Source organism: Chenopodium album, chromosome 16 (assembly GCF_948465745.1).
Source record: "Chenopodium album chromosome 16, dcCheAlbu1.1, whole genome shotgun sequence".
Classification (NCBI taxonomy): domain Eukaryota; kingdom Viridiplantae; phylum Streptophyta; class Magnoliopsida; order Caryophyllales; family Amaranthaceae; genus Chenopodium; species Chenopodium album.
In genome coordinates this window covers 13,584,837-13,612,476 of record NC_137849.1, presented here as the reverse complement: position 1 = coordinate 13,612,476, position 27,640 = coordinate 13,584,837, and the positions used below count along the sequence as shown (strand labels likewise).

Genomic DNA, 27,640 nt, shown 5'->3' with positions numbered 1-27,640 from the left:
GAAATTTCGTCCCCCTTGACGATTGTTACCTTGAGAATTATTGTTGTTATGGTAGTTTTTGTTGTTATGGTGGTATTTCTGCTTCTTAAAACCATTCTGGTTACCCTGTTGGTTTCCAGAATTTTGTCCCACTTCTTTTCTCTTCTCCTTCCCTTCTATCTCAGCTAGTTCTTTCCTCTTCTTCAATTCTAGTGCATAAAGGTGTGCGGCTCTCCCAAACACTTCATCCAAGGTTTTGAATACTTTCCCAAACAACTTCAGCTGCAAATTAGTAGTCAAGCCACTCTTAAATTTCCTAGCCTTTGCTTTTTCTCAAGCAACAGACTCCTCAACAAAACGAGATAACTCGATAACCTTTGTATAGTACTTAGTGACTGACATCTCTTCCGGCTCGTTGATAGACTCCAAAAAGTCTGACAAGCAAAAAGAGAGTCGGTCTGATCATCCGGCTAAGAAAGCTGATCAGAGCAAAAAGAGAAAAGAAGTTTGGGAGGTTGATGAGCCTAATCAGCCGTCCAAAAAGAAAAAGAAAGAATTCAAACCGTACATTCCGAGGTACGAGTTTAATAAAGACTGCCACTCCATCCTCATAGAGATAAAGGACCGGCTAACCATTGAGAAGTCGAATCCAATGAAGAGTTCCGTTCAGTCACGGAACAAGAATAAATATTGCCACTTCCATGAGGAAGTCGGCCATGACACCAACGACTGCTATAGTCTCAAGCGAACGTTGGACTGTCTAGCTAACAAGGGGGTGTTGAAGTCCTATGTCTTGAAGTCCAAAGCGACTGTCAAGACGAATCCAGGGCAGTCGTCTAAGAATGTCCAGCCTACTAGTAGTTCGAACACCGATAAGGATCCGGTCTACACCATAGCAGGCGGATCGCTAATGGCGGCCCGACTATCCGGGGCACCAAGGATCATCTGAAGAAGATAATACACTCATTTGATGATGGACAGGCATCCACTAGTGGTACGTTCCTAGACGTCCTCATCACTGAGAAGGATCGGGGCAAAGTCCGCTGACCGCATGATGACCCAGTCGTCATTGAATGTATAGTTGCCAACCAGCTGGTTGGGCGGATCCTTATTGACACTGGTAGCTCCTCTGACCTCATCAGCTACAAGTGTTTGTCCAAGTTGAGCTATAAGATGGACAACGAACCTGCACGACGTCTCCCATCCACTTATTGGCTTTGGGGGAGGGGTCATGCACCCAGTCAGACTAATTGATCTACCCATCCGGCTGGGGCAGAATGGAAAAGGGCGACATATGATCGTTCGGTTTTTGGTGGTTAAAGAGCTGACCGCCTAAAACATCATTCTGGGCCGACGCACTCTGAACAAGTGCAAGGCCGTCATCATCCCATCTCTCATGCTGCTCAAGTATGAAAAGGATGATGACTCTGTTGGCTCCCTCAACGAGGATCAGAAGACGACAAAGGAGTGTTACCTCTCGGACGTCAAACCAACGGCTGCTGCAGTCGGTCAACCGAAGGAGCCAATAGACCTTGACGATGTTAAGGACTTTAACTCAGCCTCACCAGTAGCCGGGAAGAAAAGAAAAGCTGATCAGCTGGTGGAGGTGAAGAATAAGAAGAAATAGCAATCATTGGTCGGGGAACGATCAGATGAGCTCCGTCCCCAGCCGGCTGGTGATCACATTGATATTCTTCTGGACGACAACCATCCAGAGCGAACTATTAAGGTGGGGATGGCTGCTTTTAAAAGGTGGGGTGCAGACTTGCACCTCCTGCTGAAAGAATTCAAAGACATATTTTCCTTTGAAGTGGAAGAGATGTTAGGCATCAGCCCGGATCTTGTTGTCCACAAACTCGCCGTGGATCCTAAAAAGAAGCGCATCCAGCAAAAGAAAAGAAATCACAACAAGGAAAGAAGTCAGGCGGCAGCTGCCGAGATCAAAAAGCTGTTAGATGCTGGGTTTATTCGACCATGTAACTTCCCTGATTGGGTTGCGAATGTGGTACTTGTAAAGAAGCCGAATGGTACCTGGCGCATGTGTGTAGATTACACTGACTTGAACAATGCGTGTCCAAAGGACAGTTACCCACTTCCAAAGATCGACAGCCTGGTCGACTCTATAGCCGAGCATGCCTTGATAAGTTTTATGGACGCCTACTCAGGCTTTCACCAGATACCCCTGTGGAAAAAAGATCAAGAGAAGATGGCCTTCGTCACTGATCACGGGTTATTCTATTATACGGTGATGTCGTTTGGCTTGAAGAATGCGCTAGCTACTTTCCAACAGATGATTAATACAGTCTTCATTAATCATATTGGGAGGAATGTAGAGGCGTACATTGATGACATGATAGTCAAATCCAACCTACAAACGGATCACCTTGCTGATCTCCGAGAAACCTTCACCACACTCAGGTGGCATAAGGTCATGTTAAATCCCAAAAAGTGTGTTTTTGGTGTTGAGTCTGGGAAGTTTCTCAGATTCCTGATTGACCAAAGGGGGATAGAGGCTAACCCCGAGAAGATACAGGCGGTAATTGACATGAAGTCACCCCGCACTATCAGGGAAGTTCAGAAGCTCACCGGTTGCCTGGCTGCGTTGGGGAGATTCCTCAGCCAGTCAGGTGACAAATGCCATTACTTCTTCCAAGTAATCATGAAAAAGACTAGTTTTGAATGGGGAGACGATGCTGAGGCGGCCTTTCAAAAATTAAAAGAGCATTTACACTCCTTGCCAAGGCTTGTTAGCCCTCTGCCCAAGGAGGCGCTTTACATGTACTTAGCCGTCTCAGACCATGCCTTTAGTGTCGTTCTCCTTGCTAAGGCAGCTCTCGGTCTATTTCATTAGCCATGTACTCAGGAATGCTGATATGCGGTACCCCATGGTTGAAAATTTTTGCCTCGCTCTTTACATGGCTGTCAAGAAGCTGAGACCTTACTTCTTGGCACATCCGGTTGTAATCTACACAGGCCAACCTCTCAAGTGGCCAATGACAACCCTAGAGTCATCCGGCAGAATGCTCAAGTGGGCTATTGAAATGCAAAGTCTTGAAATCACCTACGAACTAAGAAAGGTAGTGAAGGGTTAAGCGTTTGCCGACTTCATTGTCGAAATGACAAGGCCGGTTGCTCCGGACAACCTTGATCAGGTTTGGAAGGTGTATGTAGACGGGTTTCCTAAAACCTTTGTTGAAGTGTGTTACCCCAGAAAAAAGGAAAGAAGTACTCGAAGAGTTACACTCGGGATACTGCGCCTCTCACATAGACGGCAGATCCCTAGCTGTCAGGACCAGGAGATAAGGTTATTTCTAGCCTACTCTTGAGTCAGATGCCATGGAAATGGTCAAAAAGTGTGACAAGTGCCAAATCTTTGGCAAGCTCATCCATCAACCGGCAACCGACCTGACAGCAATCCACAGCCCAGTCCCTTTTGCTAAGTGGGGCATGGACATTTTAGGTCCTTATACGCTTGCCCCAGGCAGAAAGCGCTATATTCTGGTGGCTGTGGATTATTTCACCAAATGGGTTGAGGCAGAGGCGGTCAAGGGCATCAAGACAAAGGATGTCTTCTCTTTCATTTGGAAGAACATCATCACCCGGTATGGGGTACCTATGTCTATGGTGTTCGATAATGGCCCTCAGTTTGAGACGCCTCAACTCAAGACTTAGTTGGGAGATCAAGGGATCTCTCATTGTTTTACATCAGTCGGCCGACCCTAGATAAACGGCCAAGTTGAAGCCTTCAACAAGTTCATCTTAGACGACATCAAGAAGAGAATTGAAAGAGCCGGTGGTTTATGGGATGAGGAGCTAATTCATGTCCTATGGGCCATCCGGACAACTGAAAAAGGGGCGACTGGTGAAACCCCATTTCTCATGGTATACGGTGCTGAAGCCGTCTTCCCCATTGAGCATTATGAGCCGACTCTATAAGTCATGTTATACAATGAAGAGGCAAACTGGGAGGCCATGCGGCTAGCATTGGACTCTCTCCCGGAACGCAGGGGCAATGCCGCCTTGCGCCATGAGATTTACAGTCTGAGAAAGACGCGTGCCTATAACAAATGAGTACACAAACGGCCTTTGAAAGTTGAGGACTTTGTGATACGAAAAATGGAGGCAACCGGAAGGGCCAAAGAGCATGGAAAGCTAACCCCTAATTGGGAAGGCCCCTACCGGATCTATAAAGAAGTAAGAGATGGCACCTACCGCCTGGAATCTCCAGACGGCAAGCGGCTGCCTAGAACTTGGAATGTAGATAACTTGAAAAAGTACTACTTTTGAGATTTGTAAACTTTTGTAAATGAGAAGCATATCAATGAAAAGTTGCTTTTTATTTTCAAACCTGTTATTTAATTTTTATATATACATGTGTAGTGTTAGAGTATCGTCTATGCAATGCATAGACGGTCAACTGACAATGATAAAATTAAACTAAGTTAAAAACTTAGCGGCTAAATTAATGTTCAAAAAATGAGCCAATGGCCGGATAATGCTTATTTTATAATTCGTCTGCTCCAACATGAGTGAGGCGTCCGGCGACACCCATCCGGGTGGAATCGTCGTAGAGAGTATCTCCCATTCGGGTAACAAAGTGCTCTACCAACTCATACATACGGAAAAAATTGAACGACCTAATTGGTCAACTCATAGTCGTCTGACCAAAATAATCTAAAGAATGATTAAGCTCAAAAGCCGGATGTCTATTGACATCAGCTGGCTGTCGACTGAAGTTCTAACTTAGATTATTCGACGAAATTGTACAAGTCTACCCAATGGGACAAACGGACAAAGTGCAATGGATTGAATGTGCCCTAGACGGTTCTTAAGCCGTCTGGGGCCATTTGTCAGGCGGACCATTTGTCTCCTACCTCATCAAGTGCCAGGCGGCTATTTGCCTCTTGCCTTATCATAAGACAGTATAACTGGATTATGAGTACCCTAGACGGAGGAGAAGGGCTATAGCATAGCTATTTCTTCGTCTGGGTAAACGGCTACTTGCTTGAATGTGTGGACGGCTGTGTACTTGGTTTGGGGCAATCACTACTATGATTGATTGACTTAGGAACATCTCATACTCTTTAAAGTATCAAAAGTTCCCAAGTCAATCAATCAGAGAAGTACCGAAACCAACCACACAGCCGCCAGGGGCAAGGGTAGCCGGTATACTGAATGCCGCATGCTATAAAAGAGTTAGGCAGAATTGCAAAAATTTAAGTGCAAAAATTGTAACAAATTGAGCAAACAGACTCAGTCGGAAAATTTCATTAAATTCCAAATCGGCCAAAGGCCGGGTGATATTGTTATCTAGAAATACATCAAGAAGAAAAAAGATAAAATTGTTAACCCAACTCCTTAGTCGGTAAATACAAAAGTACACGGCTCACAGGCCGGATTAAATAAGAAATGACATACTGCCGCAGAAATGCTTCGAGGGTGGCTGGATCATGGCTGCTGAACTTGCTTTAGCTGGTCTTGGCCGGCAGGGAGGCTTGCTTCTTTATGCTCCGGGAGGACCTTGGCCGGGATTTCCTCGGTTTGGTTCTCCTCCTTCTCTTCTTCCCCGTCTGAGACCTCAAAGCCTAGATCCAAAGCCCATTCTTTGAAAGGAGGCGGGGCCTGCTCCTTCAAGACCTCGGCGTCATACACCGCTGTGGCGTAATCGTACCTCAGTTTGAAGTACTCAAAGTCCACAGTCGGATGAAGAAGATTCCAAGCAAGCTTTAGACGGGCCTCAGTGTCCCGCTCGTTTTCGACTACCAGCCGGCTCTGCTCCTTCGAGAGCTCTTCCTGGTGATTGTTCCTCATCTGAACAATCTCCAACCTAAGCCGGTTGACATCCTCCCTCAGATGGGCGTTCTCTTTGTCTGCTTCCCCCAATTCTGCAATATTAGACTTAGCATTTTTTTAACTCCAACTTAAGGTTGGCTGCCTTAGCATTGGCGGCGTCTGGTGCAGCCGTCAGGCTCTTCACCAGCTCATCCTGTTTCAACTCCACTGCTTTAATTTCTACATCATACATTATTTTATTGTATTCAGCAGAGTTGTGAGCTTCATTGGCCCTTTGTTTAGCATCGTTTACCTCGTCTTGCTTCCACCTAAAAGGGGCCCTCAGCTTGTCTACCCTTAGCATTGCCTGGAGGGATGCACACGACAGTTAAGCATTTGAATAAGAAAAGGAAAAGAGTAAAGTATAAAATGAACTTTGAGTTACCTCAGCCACTAAGCCCTGGATTCGGTCAAAGTCCACTACTTGCAGATCAGGCACTGAGCTTTTCTCTGATCTTGTCAAAGACCTAACCATCCTCTTGGAAAACGCCTAGACATCAGGCGGCTCTGAGGTAGCATCTGCACCAAAAGAAGTACTTTGTGAGAAAGCAGCAAAGGCAGTATCCATTTTCTGCCGGCTGCTGATCGAACCTCCAGAGGGGCTGACTCGAGTCTTGACTCGCATGTAGTCAAGCGGCCAAGGGAGTTCAATACGAGTCTTACCTTGGGTCTTAGGCTGAGAAGACTCTCCCCCTTCAGCCGTTGCAGCGCCGACTGCAACATTGGGTGGCCCGCCATCCTTCGATGCCGTAGAGGCATCTGACAGTTTCCCAGAAGCGCGCTTCGAGCTCTCACTTAGAGCCTTCAGCACAACTAGGCTTTTACCCCCGGTTGTAGGATGATTAAGGGTTTAATTGTGAAGAATTCTTCTTTACTGTCTTAGCCGAGTTCTTTATCAACTCATCCCCCGGCCGTTTGAATAACTTGGTAATGGAGCGTGGAATGGATCTATTCCCACTCTGCAAATGAAGAAAAAGGTTTACAGCCGGCGAATAATTAAGTTAAAACAAAAAGCTAGGAAGCATGGCAGGCGGCTTTACCTCGCTCTTCTTAGATTCCTTGGCCTCCAAGGCAGCCTTCTTCTCCAACAGTTGCTCCTTTCTCAGCAGGGCAGCAGGCTTAGTAGGTGTCTTGTTTGGGTCCACCATGTTTAGCGCTTCTTCTACAAAAAAAGCAAGAAAACAGTGGGTTAAATAAACCAATAAAACAGTTAGTGCATCATAGAGACAGCAGAATTGCCAGATGTATAGTGAATCTACCCTGTAGGAACATGATTCTAAGACCGCAGGCGGAAAGGAAGGCCTCATCCATCAAAAAATTCGGATGGGGTATCTAGTTCTTAGGAACAATTATATGGGTCCCATCCTCAAGGGGCTTAGTCGTAGTTTCAAAAAATCCGGGCTCCATTATTTGCTCGTAAGCCCTAGACGGAATGCGAGGAAGGGTGCACTTCTTTCTAAGTAAAGCCGGGTCTTATTGTACCGGCATAAGAACCGGTTGTGTCCTAACTTGGGCGAGGAGATCAAGTAAAACTTCTCCTTCCAGCCGATCCACTTGGACGGTTTGTCCAAGGTCATCAGATATTGCGGATGGGTGGTCAATGCGTACCATGCCCCATACCCGCCTAGCGCCCGGCTCATATAGTGCATATGAGCAAAGGCTGCAAAACTTGGCTCGATAATTTGAAACTCGCAAGCGACGATGTAACTTAATATATTTATCCATGAATTTGGGGTGAGTTGCCAGACGCCTAACTCCTACCCCTTCAAAATCTTTTTAATCCCCTTGTGGAAAGGGAAACGAAGACTAGCTCTAATCACGGCCTCATAGCAGCCGAAACAATTATCAGCGTTTTTGATGTCATCTTTCCAAGCAATCGTTGCCTCCGCAGGCGGGACCTCTATCCGCCAGCCTTCCCCTATGGGATGTGCATCTATGAACGCTCGAAAGCTACTTTTCAAGGTAGCAATGTCTTTGGGAAGCATGCCCGTTTCTAAAGGATCCGACAAGGCTGGCCCCCTAGGCGGCTGCTGATAGTCAGCCGCAACATCCCTTTGATCAGAGCCCGACACTTCTGATCCGGATTGTTCAGCGGCCTCTCCACCGCCTGACTCCTCTTCATCTGAGTCTTGGGAAGAGGCAGCGTCCTCGTCGCCTGACTCCCTCAAGATTGTGTCACTTGGGGTGGAAAGGGTGGCACCCGGAGAAGAACTTGCTTGCTCCTCCGATCCCTCGTACTCCTCATCCGGAGTAACTTCATCGGCGGGCACTTCCCGAGCACGCCGCCTCCTAGGATAGGTAGCCGTCTGCTTGACTCTAGCCATTGTGTCCTGCATAGACACAGAGACGGAGGGATTCGGGGATGAGCAAAGCAGGTCCAAATGTCCAGAAAGGGCACCCCCGGTTCTAGACTTAACCGTATCAAGAGACTAGCTGAATGACCTAGGCAGTGCCGTGTGTGTCGATGGAGAGTCTATTTCTATTTTGGAAGTTTATGTACACAAACGGAAAAAGTATAAACAGCTGGAAGAGGATAGAGGCGGTTACCTTTATCTTAAACTCTGAAAATCTGAAAATAGCCTCAGACGGTGACCAGATGTGTTCCTCTAAAACGCAGACGGAAGCTTCAAATACTCGCTACAGGCGGGGGCAGAGTCTTTCTCTCTAGAAATCCCTTTTTCTCTCTCTAACAAGTAAAATCAAGTCAAACAAGTGAAGGGAAAAAGGGGGGTAAATCCCTATTTATAGAGGGGTAAAACGGGGGGCATCCCCATTATACCCCAGAAGGTGAATAGTCTTTTTACTGTTCACCACTCCCAGAAAGACGCGTGTCACAAGCGCCACGTGGCCTGCCACGTGATCCCTGTGAGGGGCATATGTTTAGGGTAAAAATACCCTAGACACGTGGTCAATTAGAGAGGGACCCGTGTCAAGCCTGGATAGGCCCACATGGGCCACTCACCAGCTGACACGTGTCAGCCTCAGATATCAGCTGGAATTGCGGCCTTCAAGGCCCAATTCCTGAGAAAGCCGCAAAATGGCGCAGCCCGCCAAATCTAGGTCAGAGTGACCTAAGATAGGGCACATTTTCCAACGACCCTATAAATAGGGAGATATCACCCATTTTGGAAGACATTCAATCATTTATTACACAACCCTACATTCTCTCACATCAGAAAAAACACCTAATCTCGGAATTTGAGAAGATCTCTCTTTACTTTCGACACCTTTTTCATATTCTCCAACACGTTCTAACTTGATCGTTGGAGGCAGAGCTCCAACCACCCGGAGTCTCCGTTATTTTGTAGGTACATACGTCACCAGACCAGTCTTCGAGCTGTACCTCTCCCGAGGGACAAAAACACCCAACACAAACTTAAAAACCTTTGCGTTAGTCTCAAAAGCATAATATAATAAAATAATCAAAGCAATAATCCACATCATAAACTTGTGGAAACTAAGCATGATTCGCTCTTCACTCATGCCCATCATGAATATGCTTCATCACCTGAAAAGCTCCTCTCTACTTGTCCCCACTACTCTCCATTAGAAATGGGTCATCGTAGGGCCAAAGTAAAGACAAGGCCAAATAAACATACAACACACAATCAACAAAGCTGAGTACATAAGCGTGAATAAAACACACTAATATGCTTTCACTTATCATCACACAACTTACCTTGTTGCACCCGTTTACAAGTGTACAACATACAACATGACCCTCAATTAAATAACTAATTTATTCGTTTAGCATTGATTACGCATCGAACGGGTTTCCCCCTAACTTGCCCCAACAAAAGGGGTACTAACATGGGAGCTTACTGTGCTAGTATAAAAGAACCACTCGTAAGAGCCAGAATTCCTACGCATAATAATAAAAAGGAATATATAGCGTCCTGTACTCCCAGTAGAAGTTATGGTTAAATATAAAACCCCATAACTCCCCCATATGTTCATACTCAAGGTATATACATTCCAAGAGTTTTGGTGCATAATCTCTTTCACTTCACGTTATTTACATATTATTAGACTTGGTGATGACTCTCAAACCATAACACAATCAATCATAATAATTATTTCAACAATTAAACATACCATTTTAATTCTTGAATAATTAGTGACCACACAATATTTAATGTTGAACCCTTTTTAATCTACCTCGGTGTCAAAGACACCTTAAACGCATAATGCGCCAAAATTCCTATCCATCGGTGTTAGAAACACCTTAAGTGCACTAAGGCACCAACGTATAACACTTAAATTGCTCTTTCCTCATGCTAATAGCATCAATAAAAATTATATGAACCATAATAAAATTCCTTTTTAATATTCCAAACCAAATTAAACATTTAGTTTAATTAAACATGCTCACTTTCATGCCAGAAATAAAAGTGTGGTTCATATACAACATGCCAAATCAATTATTTCCATTCACTAATCCATCACTAATAATCCATGCTTCATAATTCAATCGCCAACATCAACCAAATATTAAATTCCAATCAAAATCTATCATGATACTATTTGGAATCAATTATTCAAAGCCTAGCATGTTTCTACATCACCAAATAAATACCAAGTACGCGAACGTACCTTGAATACGATCTTAAAGTCGTCACACTATATGAAGTCACTCACTTAGAAGTCTCCTACATTCCAAAATTATAAAGAGGTATTAATATCTACTCCACACAAATTTCAGTAATATATACTCTCATTAAATCACTCATAAATTATTTAAAACAAGCTGAAAATTAATTTAAAACCCTTTACTTTAATCCCAATTAATGGGTAATAAAAAATCCCTTCAAGAAACTCAATAATGGCTTACTAACAAAATTTCCAGCTTTATTAAATCTTTAAAACTTGCTGTAAATATGTTTTAAAACCCCCAAATCAAAGATTTAAACCACCCAAAATCAAATTCCTTTAATTTGCAATAATTTAGAAAGCTAGGGTTTTCAATTTTGGGCTTTTTAATTCAAAATCAAATATGAAAATTTATTTACATACTACCTATAATCAAACATCATGAAGATCGTCACAAAAACCATAATTAATAATTAGATTAAGGAATTAAAGAAAAAGAATTAAAAAAATAATTTTTTTTCGAAGTGCATCTGCCGAGCAGTAGCCCCGACACCACAGCCGCGCTGCTGGTGGTGTCGTTGCTGCCGCCGGCGCCTGGTGGTGGTGCGGCAGCCCCCCGGTGGTGTGGTGGTGGCCGGCGGTGGTGCTAAAAAAATAAGGGGAAGGGGGAAAAGAAAGAAAGAAAAATAAGAGAGAAGGGAGAGAAAAAACTCCTCCTTGATGGTGTTTTCTTCGATTACCATGACATTTACAACGACGTTGTCTTGTGCGTTGTCCTTCGTCATCATTTCTTCAACTTGTTGAAGGTGGTTTGTCATTTCGATTCGTGGAGAAAGAGATGAGAGGTAGAAATAGTTCCATCGAGCGTGCCAAATTGGTAAACACAATTTTTAAATCTGCAAATTATAAACTCAAAACAAATGCAACAAAGTGTTAATTTTATTAATTTGATAATTAAGGGTACAATCTCTAATTTGATCCTTTGATTAGACCTCCACTTTGACTTTGACGTAATTTACGAATTGACTTGATTCTCGAACGAGGGCCGTTGAAGCTTGATCTCGATCTAAGATTTGATGCAGAACTTTGACTTATATTGATGTAGACCTTTGACTTATTGTTGATGTAGACCTTTGACTTAAATTCTTGAGTGAGGGCCGACGGAGCTTGATCTCGATCAATGAATATTTGATTTAGTGGTTAAACGGGTGTTCTTGATGATTTGAATTCCTTCTTTCTTTCATGTTGAGGGCTGTCAAGGGTTGATCTCTTCCACGGGTGATCTTCTAGAGTAGAACGGCACGTCGAATGCTTGTTGTTCTTCTTGGTTTTGAGAGGTTTTCTCTAGAGAGGTTTAAAGTTTTTAAGAGGCTTTCTCTGTATTTGATTCTCCTTGTTTTCTCTAGGGTTTTCTTTTCCTCTCCCCTTAAATGAACTAGAGAGAGCTATGAGTGAAGGACTCCTAGGGTTAGGGTTTAACATACATTAGAAATTGGGCTTGAATATATAACCCATTTATGATGATCTAGCTTATATATTGGGTTTTATAATTTAATTAAATAAAATGGGTTATTTTAATATATTTCACCCAAACTAAATAATTTAAATTAATAGCGGCAAATACAAGTTTATCGGCCAGATAAATGAATTTTTGTTAATCTGGTGGCATTTCTGTAAATATATTGAAAAGCATGGTCATTTATTTAATACTTTTGGTGAGCTGTCCAATTACTGTTTGCAACTTGCATTTACTGTTTGGTGAGGAAATTACACATGTACTCCTCAACTAGTACAAGAAAAGACGCATATACCCCTCCACTAGTACTTGAAAAGACAATTATACCCCCAAATAAACAAGTTTTGTTTATCGGGAGAATTAACTAGGCACAGCTCAATTGATAGTCAAACCATTAAGTCAACAAATTGACTTTTGACCCGTATAATATCCGATGTGGAACTTATATAAATTTTTCGTGCCTACAAGTATTTATCCAAGGTACTCGATCAACTATATGATAATTTTATCAAAAGGTAGTTTTCTTTTGGTTGTACTGTTTATAGCTAAGCTAGCTTTATTTCAATGTCAATTAGCCTTAATATGAGGATTTCAACAAGGTCACTGATGAGATGCTGCGTGTCAACGTGTGGTTAACATCTCATTTACACTTTTTCGAGAGGCAAATACGGATGTTAACATCAATGGTTAGTGTTATCCAATAGTACTAAAAACCTCTTTTGTTCTAATCACGTGTTATGAAACTATCAAACATGTTGAAGCTGATAAAATTTAATATTCTATACTTGATGAAGGTTATATTGTACCCACTGATCTGGCTTAGAAGTGCTCACCTAGTTCCAAAAGTCATTCACATTTAATATACATAAACTAAGATTGCATATCTATTTTGCATGATCCTAATACAAGAGCGAATTTCTTTCCATTTGGAGCAGGAAGTAGGATATTCCCTACTTTATGATTCTTTCTGAATTCTTGGTTTGATCATGTTATTTGTAACATCCTAGCTCATAGTGTTCAAGTAGTGAAGTTTTATGTGGAATTTGAATCTTGTTCACGTTGGAGAGGAATAATCTTGGATATCCTATAAGATACTTACCAATCTCAATGCCTGTCAACAATTGTCTCGCCAATATCATAAGGATGTCATAAGTACCACATTATATGGATAAATAAATTCTTGATTCTGCAAAGAAAAGGAGACAATTGTGTTTCACCTTATAATCTTATATGCCATGGTTTAAAAATACCTACTAAAGTTCCATAGATTGACAAAATTTCAATTTCAAATAGCAATAAACTAATCAACAAGCTAATTAACAACGCCACCTCATTATCCAATACAACCAAGTCAAATACTTCAACAGATACAGCTTAGAACACTAAAAAATCATCGAAAATACCAACAAAAAAAAATCAAAAAAATTACCAGTGAGATCCTGATGAGAAGTGGCGCCAGCAAAGAGCACAAAATGACCATAAAAGGAAGGTGATGGAGGATCAAAAATACGACTACCATAAAACCACATTTTAAAGAGTACAAACAATTTTCTTACACAAATAGCAGAAATTCCAATAAAAGAAATCCAAAGCAAGATATTAATCTCTCGAATTACATAATCCCACAACATTTGATTACAAGAAATAGATATACCAGACAAATGATAGAGCTGGCGAGAGATGAAGGTAAGATAAGAGAGAATTGAGAGTCGTATTGAGTTTGATCATTGTTTCTAAGATATAATAACACATGAATATATAAATCATTATATATATATTTCCTCAAAAGTTTGTTAATCTTGATTAACTTTGTACTCTATGTGCAAATATTTTCTCCTTGTTTGGTAAAGAGTTTGTATTACATGTCTAGCAATCGCGTTTATATAATAACAGCTCAGAAGTCTAATTTTTCAACATAATTGTTAAATTTTGTAATAGATTTGTATAATCTTGTTATTAATTATTAGCTGATTTGCTGAAGTGTTGTAAGATGCATGAGAGGGAGATACTGTTCTGTTGGTGCTCTTCAATACAATATATTAGCATCTCCATCTGATAAGTGAAATTTCAATACAACTATAATCTTGTAAAATATAAACATAAGAAAAGTAAATTCAAAGATATAGGAAAGTTCTCCTGAACAGAATAAAATCTAACATAATATACAGTTATGTAGCATTATACAAAGAATTTGGCAGAATAAATTGAAAATTCTTCATTAGTAATTATCAAATGAAAAAAAAAACATAAAAATGAAAGGGTTCAGTTGGGCGACTTACATAATTAATTTTCAAAAATAACAAGAGGGAAATGTTGAATCTTGGGGCAGTCGCTACCATTTGGATGTTGGAATCTTTCTCTCAATCCTGGACAATCTCTAATTCTAAGTTGATTAAGTGAGGTGAGTTTGCAAAAGGCTTCTGGCAGCATTGTCAATTTGGGACACAACAACAATTTTAGATATTCAAGAGAGGACAAACAACTTATCCATTCTGGTAGTTCCCTCAATTCTTTATTCATAATTAATTACAGAGAACAGAGGTTCACCGAATGTTGAAGACTACACGGAAGAACCACAAGTTGTGGAAGACTCCATAATTCCAAAGAACGAAGATTATTTTTCAAGGCTTTCCATGGCATGCTCTCTTCATCCTCAGCTACTGCTGCTGGTTGTTCATTTTGTGATAGATCAAGCTGTTTACATTCCCAGATAAAAAAAGTTCTCCAATGCAGTCAGATGTTCTAGGCCTGGCCTTTAGATATGCTTCTCAAGTTACCATAACACGAGAATTTCAAAGATCGAAGAGAAGAAGATAGACTTGCAAAGACTTCTCTTACACTTTTAGTGCTCTGTAGATTGTCATCCCTATGGATGGTTAGCAAGGATAGCTGGTACGGACATTGTTTTGGGTGGGACATTAGTTGGTATACGGCATTATCAGATTTTAACTCCTTCAACTTCAAACAAGCAGCCTATCCACAATCAAAAGAAGACGCACTTCTTGTTGACAAAGTTGTTGCCAACTTTAACACTGAGAGGTTCTCATTGGTGCCAGTTACTTTTAGATTCTCAACTTTAGGACAAAGTGGAAACAATACCAAGTTTGGACAGTTTTCTAAAATTAATTTAGATAGCTTGGAAAATTGCTTGGATAATAGATGATGATCATGTTATTGCCCTAACCTTGTCCATGCTAATTCATATGATGATGCACCTTTTGTCTCATTCTTACTTACAATTGCTTCTACTTCTTTCCACCATCCTTTCAGATTCGTCATACATTCTAGCAAAGTTCCTCAAGAGATGGGAAGAAAAAAGTTTGCAACTTTGATATGAGGAATTATCACATACACCAATCTCCATATATTCAACATTAACATCTCTATCGACATGATTTTCAAGAAACATAGTTGATTAAAGGCGGGGACTTCATGGCAATTTCGACACTGAAATAGTCTAATCTCTACAAAATTTGGAAGGTTATTACTCAGAGAATCCATCCTAGCCTAACTTGGGAAATTTTGACCTTTGTAATGAGTAATTCTCAACTTCTTTAAATTGGAATAGGGTTTGAGACCCTCCAGCACAGCTTCATCATGGTTACCACCATCTTTATAATTCCAATCGAAGTCTATCATTAATTCGATCAACTTTTGTTTGCAGCTCAACTATGCTTCTGTTGCATCCAACATGTTTTTTTTATCGTGGAATATATAAATTGCTAGGTCTCATCTCAAGTTATTGAGTTTCAGTAAATCACTCAGTTTAGCACTAGAACTGTTGGGCTTATAGAGAGACCACTCGTGGTTAACTATAAATCTATGCAGCTTATTAAGAAAATTAAATTCTCCTGTTCCTGATCTCATGTGAGTTAAATTGAAACAATTAGCAACATCATGGCTCCTCAAATTGGTAAGCTTTCTAACATTTGAAGGAAGTGTTCTAAGGTTCATACAATCATGCAAATTTAGTGTTTGTAAATTCAAAAGATCTGTTATTGAAAGGGGGAGCTCTAGAATAGGTGTGTGAGAGAGATTGAGGAATCTCAAGTGAATCAGCTTACCAATTGCACTAGTCAAATTCTTGAGGCTGAGACCATGTAGATCCAATGGCCGCAAGCAGCTAAACCTCATTATTAATTATTGTCAGATTGATTCGCTAAAGGGAGATCTATCATTTACTTTCTTTGGCAAAATAAACGTACTTAGAATCTTCAAATTATACATGCCATTTGGAATTTCCCATAAGGAAATCAAAGTATAAGCAAAGGACAAGTGGAGGATTTTGTCATTGTCAAAATTCCTTTCTGCAAACCTTGTAACCTTGCATTTGACTCCAGCCACTTCTTCTGCAAGATCATGCATTAAATCGTGCATTTTGCACTTTGTAATAGCCTCCCATTCATTCCTTCTTATATCCTGGAAAAAGCCCTTTTGTACCAGAGTAAGAAAGTACTCCTCTGCAACTCCGTAGAACTTTGGCCTTCACTAGCAACTGAAATGATGAAACCTTCTGCTATCCAAAGATCTATCAACATTTCCTTATCAAATTCATAGTCTTTTGGAAATAAAGAACAGTAAGCATACAACTTTTCAATGGCGACTGTAGATGACTGTAGCTGAGCTTAAGAATGTTCATAACTTCTCTTTGGTTCCCAGATATTTTTGCAAGACTTGTATCCTTAAAAGACAACCACCTGCTCTCCTCCTTGCCATAAAGCAGACTCCCAATAGTTCTTATGGCCAAAGGAACACTTGCACACTTCTTAAGAATCTCCTTCCCTAATCTCTCAAGGTGGGGTTTCTTTTGAGCTTGTCCTGGTTTCAAACAATTCCCAAGACCTCTCCTGTGATAGCCCTTGTAATTCATGAGGAGGAAAATTACCCATTATGTCTTCCACCTCCCTTGATCGAGTAGTTACGAGGATCTTACTCCCCTTATCACCAACCTTTAACAGAGCTCTCAGCTTCAGCCATTCCTCACGTTTTTCATTCCACACATCATCCACAACAAGAAAGTATTTCTTACCACCTACTTCTTTTCGCAAATGACCCTGTAACTGCTCCATCTCTAACTTTTGGATTTCTGTGTTGGTTGGTGACATAAGTGTTGCCCTTGATGTTTAATGATAACACAAGTCAAATAAATAAACTAATGCCTTGATAAGTTGTGTAGTTTGTTTTGACAAATTTACAGGATTAAGTCAAGGTAAAGGAACAAGAGCTTAAGGAATTAGAAGTCTTTTTGCAGTGTTCCTTTGAAGGAACAGAAGCTTCGGAGTAGAAGCTGGATAATGAAGGCTCAGGGTAGAGACTTCCTAGAGAATTATAAAGTCTAAAATATTTTGTGTTTTAGGTTTTATGTAAGTGAGAATAATTAGGAGTTGATACTTAGTGGAATGCGATTTCAATGTTGGTTAAAAGATAGAGTTTTATTGATTGCCAAAAAATAGGGAAGTTGATTTTGAAAATATCTTGGGAAATTCTCTTTGGTAGACCTCTAATAATTAAAATTCTCAGTGGTAAAATGCATAAAAAGTTATTATCCTTGGTGAACTATGTTTTAAAAAGTTTAATCAATAGTAACCTTAAGTAATGTAATTAGGCATTTTAAGCGTAACTATGGTTAACTAATGATGTAATGACTAATTTGACCCTAATTGCAGACCTGATTTTCCCTCCAAATCGATTTCCCCTTATTATATTTATCAAATCGATTTCCCCCTTTCTTATGATCCCTAATTTCACGATTTCCCCAAATTCTCTCTGTAGAGGCAATGAAGAACAGTCGTTCATCTTTTTCGGTGAAGCCAATCACCATGGATGATAGGATTGCTTGGGTTAAGCATCTGCGCTGCGAGTGTGTTCCCCCCCAAGTGGTTGCGGTGAAGATTTCGAAAACCACGAAGAACCCTAGAAGACTATTTTCATGTGCAGAGGATGCGATTATTTTGCGTAGTTGAAGGAGGAGGATATAATAAGGGTTGGTGATGAATTGGAAGTTGAACAAGGTGGTATTGCTGGTGTTACTTCAAGGCTGGATGATTTAGTGAATTTCATCAAACTAATTGTGAGGATGGCTTTGATAATGTATTTTATTATGTTATTTGTTGTTTCTAAGTGATGAATTAGGTGTAGTAGTATGAATTAGAATGTTGATGTTGGAGGTTATGTATTAGGTATGGAACTGATGTACTTTGGTTTTCTTAATGAATGATGAATGAATAAAATTGGTACTACTTTTGTCAATTTTTGTAAGCAATTTTTGTATATCATAATAATGCTGATATGTCATTGATTTGCCTATTATGATCCCCATTTTGTTGTTCACTATCCCCCCCCCCCACTTGTACTTGTGTTAATCACAATCCTTTTTCTCTTAGCAGTAGGCACTCTCTTTTGAAAAAGGCAAACACTCTTGATGAATTTGATGATTCATTCTCACCTAAGTTACCCCTAGGTCCAAACTGACCAATGTTTTGCAAAGGAGGTATCATAGACTGTGTAGATGGTTGGGCTTGGGTATTTTGTGTGATAATATCATGAGGCACTTGGTATTGATTTTCATTTGGTTCATCAGTTTGGTCATTTTCATGAGGTTGAATTTCTTGCTCAGTTGGCCATGGTGTAGGGGAAATGTTGAACCAATTCTCCAAGGCATTCCCTCTACCCCTCCATCTGTCAGAAGATCTATCTCTCCCTCTCCCTCTACTCCTACCTCTTCCTCTCCCTCTCTCAGATGCTCTCCCTCTCCCTTTGTCATTCCCACTCCCCCTCCCTTTACCCTTAGGTATAGGGTTTACTTCCAATTCAGTTTCTAACTCAGCCCATGTTTGATCTGGATCATAATTTAAAATCACAGGTTCACTCACCTTCTTTGATTGTCCTAGAGCTTTCACATGTCTATGAAAGTCAGCCTTGCTTACTACTATAGCTTCCACATTCTCAGGTTGCTTATTCTTCCTAGGTGTGAGTTTTTTGGTACTTCTATTTGATGGTTCAGCTACTACTTTTGCTACTGGATCAACTACTGGGTTAGCTTCAGGTTCAAGAACTGGATTAGCTACAAGGTTAGTTACTTTTTGCTTTCCACTCATTAATGCTCTTGCAGCTGCAACAATTTTACTATCTTTAGCACCACACCCAACCCATATGTATATCTCACTTTTTTCAGGCAAATTCCTAAACATCTTCATCAAATCAGCATCACTTAGAAGAGGTACGTGCTTCATTTTATACAAATACTGAAAGGTGGGGTGTTGTGGTGTTTCAATATTTTTCTCCTTAACAATTTCCCAATACTCTACAATGAGGTCTATCAAATTAATCTTATCAACATCATCAACCACAAAAGACACATCAATACCAAAATACTGAAATTGTAGCACAATTTTATCAACCATTCTGCATCAACCAAACCAAACAACATCCAAAAAAACAATTGTATAAGAATCTGCCCTAAATTACATACCAATCCAACAATAAACAGCATGTTACCACATAATCAAAGCCCTAAACAAATAAAAAAGTGAACTTTAACAATTAACATAATTAAGCAAACAAATTAAACCAATACCATTAACCACATTTCATATCCAACCCCATTAACCAAAAAAATAGAGCATAAATAAACCTTATATGCAAAAAAAAAACACATACCTTGCTTCAATTAAGGGCAAATGGTGGGATTTTCTCAAAAATTTCGAAATTTGATGCAGATCGTCTTGCACAAAACCGAATTCCACTCCATGCAATTCACCAAAACCCCTCAAACTGTCTTGAATTTTCCGTCAAAATATGTTTAATCACCACTACCAACTACAAATACAAACCTAGAACAATTGTTTTAAAAATCCCTAAACTTTTAAAGGAAAAAATTCAGATTGCACCTTCAAGAGAAATGGCGCACCTCATCAATGTCGAATGTAGAGTGATGAAGAAGGCTGAAGGTTTAAAGTCAAGGAAGGAAATGATTTGACATTTGTGGTTGGGGGTAATTAAATGGGGGTATTTTAGGCATCACAACTTTTATTTTAATTAGAATGATTAATCATGGTTAACCATACCATTGTCTAATTACCTTGCTTAAGGTTACCCTTGATTAAACTTTTTAAAACATATTTCACCAAGGATAATAACTTTTTTTGCATTTTACCACTGAGAATTTTAATTATTAGAGGTTTACCAAAGAAAATTTCCCAAATATCTTTCTGATTTTATCTTCAAAATTATATCTTTTTCTTTCAGAAAGTTTATTCAACTAACTCCTAAACTTGCGCTACTAGTTTTGATTTAGTCTTCGCCATTAAACAAGGAAACTACTTCATGGTAGTTCAACGTGTCCTAAGTTTTAGGACATGTTTGAAGTACTATAAGTAGTGGAGATTGGTGGCGTTGATATGCAGCAGTAGTGGCGTAAGTGGAGGAGGTAATGGCGTTTTCTCTAAGCCAAGTTTTCCTATAAATAATTAAGATGATTTCTGGAAAATCTTGACCTTGCTCAATCATATTTTTCTATCTTCTAAGTTTTCTAAAAGAGTCAAGAGTCGCATTCTACTTTAGTGGTTAACTTTCTTAATTACTTTCATTAGAGTATTTTATTTCAAGAGTTGTAATTGGGGATTGGGAGTTTGAGTGAATTCAAGAGAAGTCAGATTAGAAAGAGAAAGAGAAGAGAAGAGCAGTGAGTAGAGGGACTAACTGTTGGGAACTTCAAGTTCGTTGAGCAACTTGAAGTTAGAGTCTTTATCTTGTAATAGGTTGATTGCCCTATTCTAGTAAAGAATCTTTCCTAAAATCCCAAGTGGTCGTGGTTTTTCTTCTTGTTAGGGCCAAGAAGTTTTCCACGTAAAATCTCTTTGTGTGACTTTTGAGTTCCTTTAGCTTAGTTTTATTAATTCTGCAAAAAGTTAGCTAAATTCCCTTTAACTACAATTCATCCCCCCCCCCCTCTTGTAGTATTCTTCTAAAGTAACAATAAGGATCTTTTAAGTGATTATCTTAATATCAAAGATATCTGAAACACAAACCCATAACCTCAACTCAAAAAGCTCCTAAACCCGAGGATCATTATATATGAGTTGAGTTAAAGTCGTCTTCCCCATGCCTCCAATTCCCACAATTGTGATAACAGGGAGCATCTCATTCATGTTCGCATTAGTGGATAAGGATGCGAGCAGCATGTCCAAGATCACTTTCTTATCCTCATTTCTGCCAACAACTACTTCTGCATCTACAAATGAAACAGTCTGATCTCTCCTCCAACTACTCATTTACATTCCTTTCCTCAATAGACCGCTGAATAAATTGAAACTGCGTGCCATCTTTAATTATTTCATCAAGCTCCTCCCTAATTGTATTTATTTTCCGAGAAAATTTGAAAGCAAATGCAATCCGTTTAAAGCGGGAGAAGAAAGTTGGTATCTTCTTAGACATTTTGTTTCTGTCAATGAGTTGTCGTTGCAAAGCAACAGTAGCGACCTCATCAAACAAGTCGTCAGCAGCATAGACAGCACTGGTGAGCCTTTGAAGCCAACCATGAACAGCGCGACTATCAGCTTGTCTTTCCTCAACATCCAACAACACATATTTATCAGTGGTGATGGTGTTCTTGAGCTTCTCAAGACGAGCCTTGTATTAGAGTTTGGTTGTTATATTTATGTTAATATTGTATATTTGGCAAGTTTATCTTGTTAGGAGTTTTAGGCAAGTTATGTATTGTGTATATATATGTGATTATTATCAATACAAAGGTTAAGCCGTTTTCTCCACAATACTCTTGAGTTTAACATGGTATTAGGCCTCTCTAATTTTTAGAGAATATTACGATCTTGGTTTGTTTTTCAATTTCTTCCTCATTTAATTATTGAGACTAAGGCTTCGATTTTCTTTTTTTTTTTCAAGAAATCAATTTGTTTACAATTTTTTTTTTGGGTCGAAATTAGGGCTCACAAACCCTAATTCTTGTTCGATACTTTGGTACGCACATTGTTTGTGTGTGCTGGCTTCTGCGCTGCCTTGTGGTGTGCGTGTGTTGCGGTTTTAGGTGCTACGTGGGTGCGTTACTGGTGTGGTGTGCTGCTGCCGTGGTCATTCGTTGTTTGCGTGGTATTGTGTTGCTACGCGTTTGTGTCTTATTCTTGTGTGGTGCGTGGGTGCGTGCTGTGCAGTGTTGTGTGGTGTGGTGCTGTTGTGTGACAGTGCTGCTCGTGTATTTAGTTTGGTGCGCTACCTTGCTGTGGTGTGCTATTGGTGTTCGTGGTGCTGCTAGTCGTCTTCTTGCGGTATAGTGTGTGCCGTTTCTTGTTGCGGTGTGTTGTTGGTTAGTGTGATCACTGCTACTTCTTGATTTCACTCACTGATTTTCCTTTTCTTGGTTGCAAGTTGGATCATTAATTATTTTTCCTCTTCACGTGGTTTGAGGCATTTTGTTAATGCAATAATTTGGTATTTGTTCTCCACTATTCTACCATATTGTTTAGTGGCTTGATTTTTTTTTTTCCTTATTATTTCTCAAGGTGTTACTCAGCTAGTTGGTATTCTTGGTTGCTGCGTATTGTTCTTGCTGTTGTGTTATTCGTCCTTGGGGTTGGTGTTTGATATTTTCTTTGGTGGTGCAATTTGGTTGTATTTGTGCTTCCAAACGTATTATATTGTTTCGTGGTTCAATAGCTCGTGTTTGTTGATTGAGCTAGTTTGGCGGTCTATTTTTTTTTTGGTGCTATCGTTTGGTTAGTGTGTTGTTGAGCTGTTTGGTGTTCTCTTACAATGGGGGCTCAATCTAACCGTATATTTGAGCGTCTTACTGACGCAGATCGTAGGAGTGTTCCTACTATCACTGATGAGCAATGGAAAGAACTTTTATCTGTCGTTCAGTGCTCGAGTTCTTCGTCTATTCGCACCTATAATTTTGTCGATTGGCTCATTGATACTGGAGCTTCAAATCACATGTCTGGTAATATTGATTTATTTACAGATTTATCTGATATTTCGTCTCCTGTTGGTTTGCCTAATGGGAAGAGCACTACTGCTACAAAAGAAGGGAGAGTTATTCTATCTGATAATTTAACCCTTCATCATGTTCTTTATGTTCCTGCTCTTAAATGCAACTTGTTGTCTGTGTCTCAGTTGTTAGAAAAACAATATTAGTCTATTATGTTCACTGACAAGCTATGCATTATTCAGGACCGCAGTTTGAGGAACCTGATTGGAGCGGGGGAGTAGTGTGATGGGGTCTATATTTTTCGTCTGGTTCGTGCTCGGTCTTCTCAGGCAAACAAAGTAGTGATTTCAGATGCGAGTTTGTTATGGCATAAACGTCTTGGTCATCCATCGATGCAAGTGGTTAGTTCCCTTCCGGGAGTTTCTCGTAGTACTCATGCTCATAGTAGTTCCTCTGGTTGTTCGTTTGATTGTGATATTTGTTTTATGGGGAAACAACCCCGCAATTCTTTTCCTTTGAGTAAGACTAGAGCATCTGGCATATTTGATTTGATTCATTGTGATATTTGGGGTCCAAATAAGATTTTGTCTAGTTGTGATGCTCGGTATTTTCTTACCATTGTTGATGATTTTTCGCGTTCCACCTGGGTGTTCTTAATGAGTGGTAAATTTGAAGCTTCTCAGTTGGTTCGTGAGTTTTGTGCTATGGCTAAGACTCAATTTGGTCGTAAGGTCAAGTGGTTCGTAGTGATAATGGTCAGGAGTTTCTCAGTTTGGGTTCTTTCTTTGCTAAGAAAGGCATTTTGCATCAAACATCTTGTGTTGACACAGCTCAACAGAATGGTAGAGTTGAGCGTAAACATCGTCACATTTTAAATGTGGCACGAGCTCTTCGGTTTCAGGCAAAGTTGCCCAAGTATTTTTGGGGTGAATGTGTTATGACGGCGGTTTATTTGATTAATAGAACTCCTACTCCGGTCCTTGGAGGAAAAACGCCGCATGAATGCTTGTTTGGTCAAAAACCTTCGTATGATAATGTTCGGGTTTTTGGTTGTTTATGTTATGCTGCAAATCGGCCACGTATTAAGGACAAGTTTGATTCTCGTTCTCGGAAATGCATCTTTGTTGGTTACCCATACGGAAAAAAAAGGTTGGCGTCTTTATGACTTAGATTCAAATGAGTTTTTTGTGAGTCGGGATGTTCAATTCTTCGAAGATAAATTTCCTTACCTTGAGTCTCTTCCGGATGACCGAAGGTTGCAATGGGAGAGATATTTTGCCAACCCTCCGGTGTGGGATGACATAGATGAAGAATTTTGGCCGAATAATGTGGAAATGGGGGTGCGAATACCGAGACAGCAAGCACCGCAGCCCAGCCGCGGCAGCAGGCGCTTGGCCGCGACCAGGCCGCAGGCCACTCTGCTCAGCAGGGTGTGCAGCCCCCCTAAACAGTCCCCTCCGCAGCCCAGCCGCGGGGAACTGCTCCCAGCCGCAGCCAGGCTGCCAAGCAGGTCACGACCCCTGCTGGCAGCGCAGGGGACCAGCAGCAGCCCCGGCTGTTCCAACAGCCTGCCAGCAACCCCTGTCAGCAGCAGCAGGTGCTTGCCCAGCCACCTGTTCCGCCACCGCAGGTGGCAGCCTCGCCGAAAAGTTCAGCAGCCTCGCCGGAGCAAAATCCAGGTAGCTCCGGTGAGGTTAATCATCAAGGTTTAGGCTCGGGAGTTGTTCTTGAGCAAGAAATTGTCGACGAAAATATTTTTATTAATTCGGAATTTTTGAGGGGGAGTTCTTCGGATAATTTGGGTCGAGGTCATCGTGAGAAACGTCCCCCTTCGTGGCATCGGAATTATGTTACTCACACTATCATCACAAAAAATATAGACCCATCTACATCAACTGTTGTTCCTCCTCAATCACATTCCTTGGGTAAACCTTTCCCTATAGCTTGTCATGTTGAATATAATCGTTTTTCTAACAGACACAGGTGTTTTCTGGCAACGATCACTGAGGGAAAGGAACCGTCTTCATTCAAAGAGGCGGTTAAAGACGTCGGTTGGCGTAAGGCTATGCAGGATGAGATTGATGCTCTAGAACGCAATGGCACATGGACCGTTGTGGATCTTCCTCCAGGTAAGAGGGCTATTGGTAGTGGTTGGGTGTACAAAATCAAGTACATAGACAAATCAAAGGTGGAACGTCTCAAGGCTCGTTTGGTTGTTTATGGCAATCGTCAAGTTGAAGGTGTTGATTATAATGAGACGTTCGCTCTAGTTGCAAAGATGACTACAGTACGTATCTTATTAGCTGTTGTTGTTTCTTTGAATTGGGAGTTACATCAGATGGATGTTCATAATGCATTTCTTCATGGTGATTTGGATGAAGAAGTATATATGCAGTTTCCTCCAGGGTACGGTACTCCAACTTCTGGCAAAATTTGCAGGTTGGAGAAATCTCTATATGGCTTGAAACAAGCCCCGAGACATTGGTTTTCTAAACTGTCAAGTGCTCTGCGAGGTTTTGGTTTTAAAAATTCCCATGCTGATTACTCTCTATTTAGCTATGTACAGGGCAGTGTTTCTTTGCACGTTCTTGTATATGTCGATGACTTGATTATTGCAGGCTTCTCTCACGATACTATTGTTCGATTCAAAGCCTATTTGAGCAAATGCTTTTATATGAAGGATTTGGGTTTGCTTAAGTATTTCTTAGGCATTGAGGTTGCTCGGAGTCCCGAGGGCATCTTTCTTTCCCAACGAAAGTATGCTCTAGATATTTTGACTGAGGCAGGAATGTTGGGTTGTAAACCCATTGATACTCCGATGGAGCAGAATCATTGTCTTGCACATGCTTCCGGTGAGCCGTTTGCTCATCCGGAACAGTATCGTCGTTTGGTTGGTCGTTTGGTTTATTTGTCGATCACTCGACCGGAGTTGAGTTATTCAGTACATGTTTTGGCACAGTTCTTGAGTGTTCCACAGGTTTCTCATTGGGATACGGCCATTCGTGTCCTGCGCTATCTTAAGGGTAGTCCGGGACAAGGTATTTTGTTACGACCTACGACGGATTTACAATTGACAGCGTTTTGTGATAGTGATTGGGCAGCATGCCCCTTGAGCCGGCGTTCCTTGTCAGGTTATTTTGTTTTCCTAGGCCATTCCCCTGTTTCTTGGAAGACTAAGAAACAGCCTACTGTAGCCACATCCTCTTCTGAAGCTGAATACAGGTCTATGGCTCTTTCTTCCCGTGAGTTGAAATGGTTGAAAATGTTGTTGTTTGTTCTTGGTGTTAAGCATTCAAAGCCTATGCAGGTGTTTTGTGATAATCAGTCGGCTTTGCATATCGCTAAGAATCCGGTGTTTCATGAACGTACGGAACATATTGAGGTAGACTGTCATTTTGTTCGTGATGAGTTGTTAAACGGTAATATTTCTACCTCATATGTTTCGACGGGTAATCAGTTGGCAGATATTCTTACCAAGGCTCTTGGACGACAACAGTTTGGTTTTCTTTTACGCAAGTTGGGCATTCGTGATTTACATGCTCCAACTTGAGGGGGAGTATTAGAGTTTGGTTGTTATATTTATGTTAATATTGTATATTTGGCAAGTTTATCTTGTTAGGAGTTTTAGGCAAGTTATGTATTGTGTATATATATGTGATTATTATCAATACAAAGGTTAAGCCGTTTTCTCCACAATACTCTTGAGTTTAACACCTTGAAGCCCCATGCTGAGACGATCTCATCCAGAGCCTTCGAACCCAGATTCTTCAGGACTTCCTCTGCAATGCCAAATAGTACTGCTTCAGCCATCCTTCCACTCTCTCGTTCTTTTTTGTAGACCTTGAACTTTAATCTTTTCAAGTATCTTTTCTGCAACTCTGCGAGTTTTTGAAGTGCAAAGCGTGGAACACAAAGTGACCAAACCTTATAGTTAAACAGAACTAGCAGCAATGAGCAATCAGCCAGGACAAGTTATTATTATGTCCGTTAATTTTTAGTTGCAACAAATGAATGTTTTGTCTCACAAATAATACCTTTTTATTTCGACTAAAAATTAAGGTATTATATTAATTACTACTTTGTATATTTACTTTATCCATTTGCTTTTTATCGATCTTTACTAGGCCATCTAACATGACAACGGAAGTAAATATAAACAATGGCATTATTACCAACACAAGTCTATTACATGTGCATATTATCATCGACTATAACAATAATCATTATATTAATCTCTCAACTTTAACGCTCACTAGTCAGGTAAGTAGCACAATGCATAACGTTCATTGAACATAATGGAGTTAGGCGCATGAGGATCTCACCTTTTAATATTTTCTCCTTCCAAGATTCCAACCTTAATTTTTCACCTTCCACGTCACGACCATAAATTAACTCATCTGAGCGGATTAAATGTATGATTGGTAACATGTAGGACCTCACCTCATAAAAATTTGTATAATTACATAACTTGCAGCAACCAAAAAAATATAATAATGTACCAGTAAATAGAGTAAGCAGTAAAATATGCTAAACAGCTAAAAAAAAATGATCTTAACAAAGTATGAGCATAATTTGAGCAATCAACAAAAACTTGACGTTTGAATAATCTAATCATTATTAAGCCACATGAAACCTAAGGTTTTGGTTGAAGAAAATCGAAGGACTAATTCCAAATTTTCCTTGGCAGCTGGAATTTGAAACTCAGCAACAATCTGAAGTCTAATACACCAAATTGAGGAAATTATATTTATTAACTGAAATTGTTATTATTAACTGAAATT

General features: G+C 40.3%; 1 pseudogene; it reads right to left on the bottom strand.

Annotated features, from left to right (window-relative positions):
- Nucleotides 1–14,200: 14,200 nt before the first annotated feature.
- Nucleotides 14,201–26,669, bottom strand: LOC145583917 (putative disease resistance protein RGA3; annotated as a pseudogene).
- Between the last annotated feature and the right edge of the window lie 971 nt (nucleotides 26,670–27,640).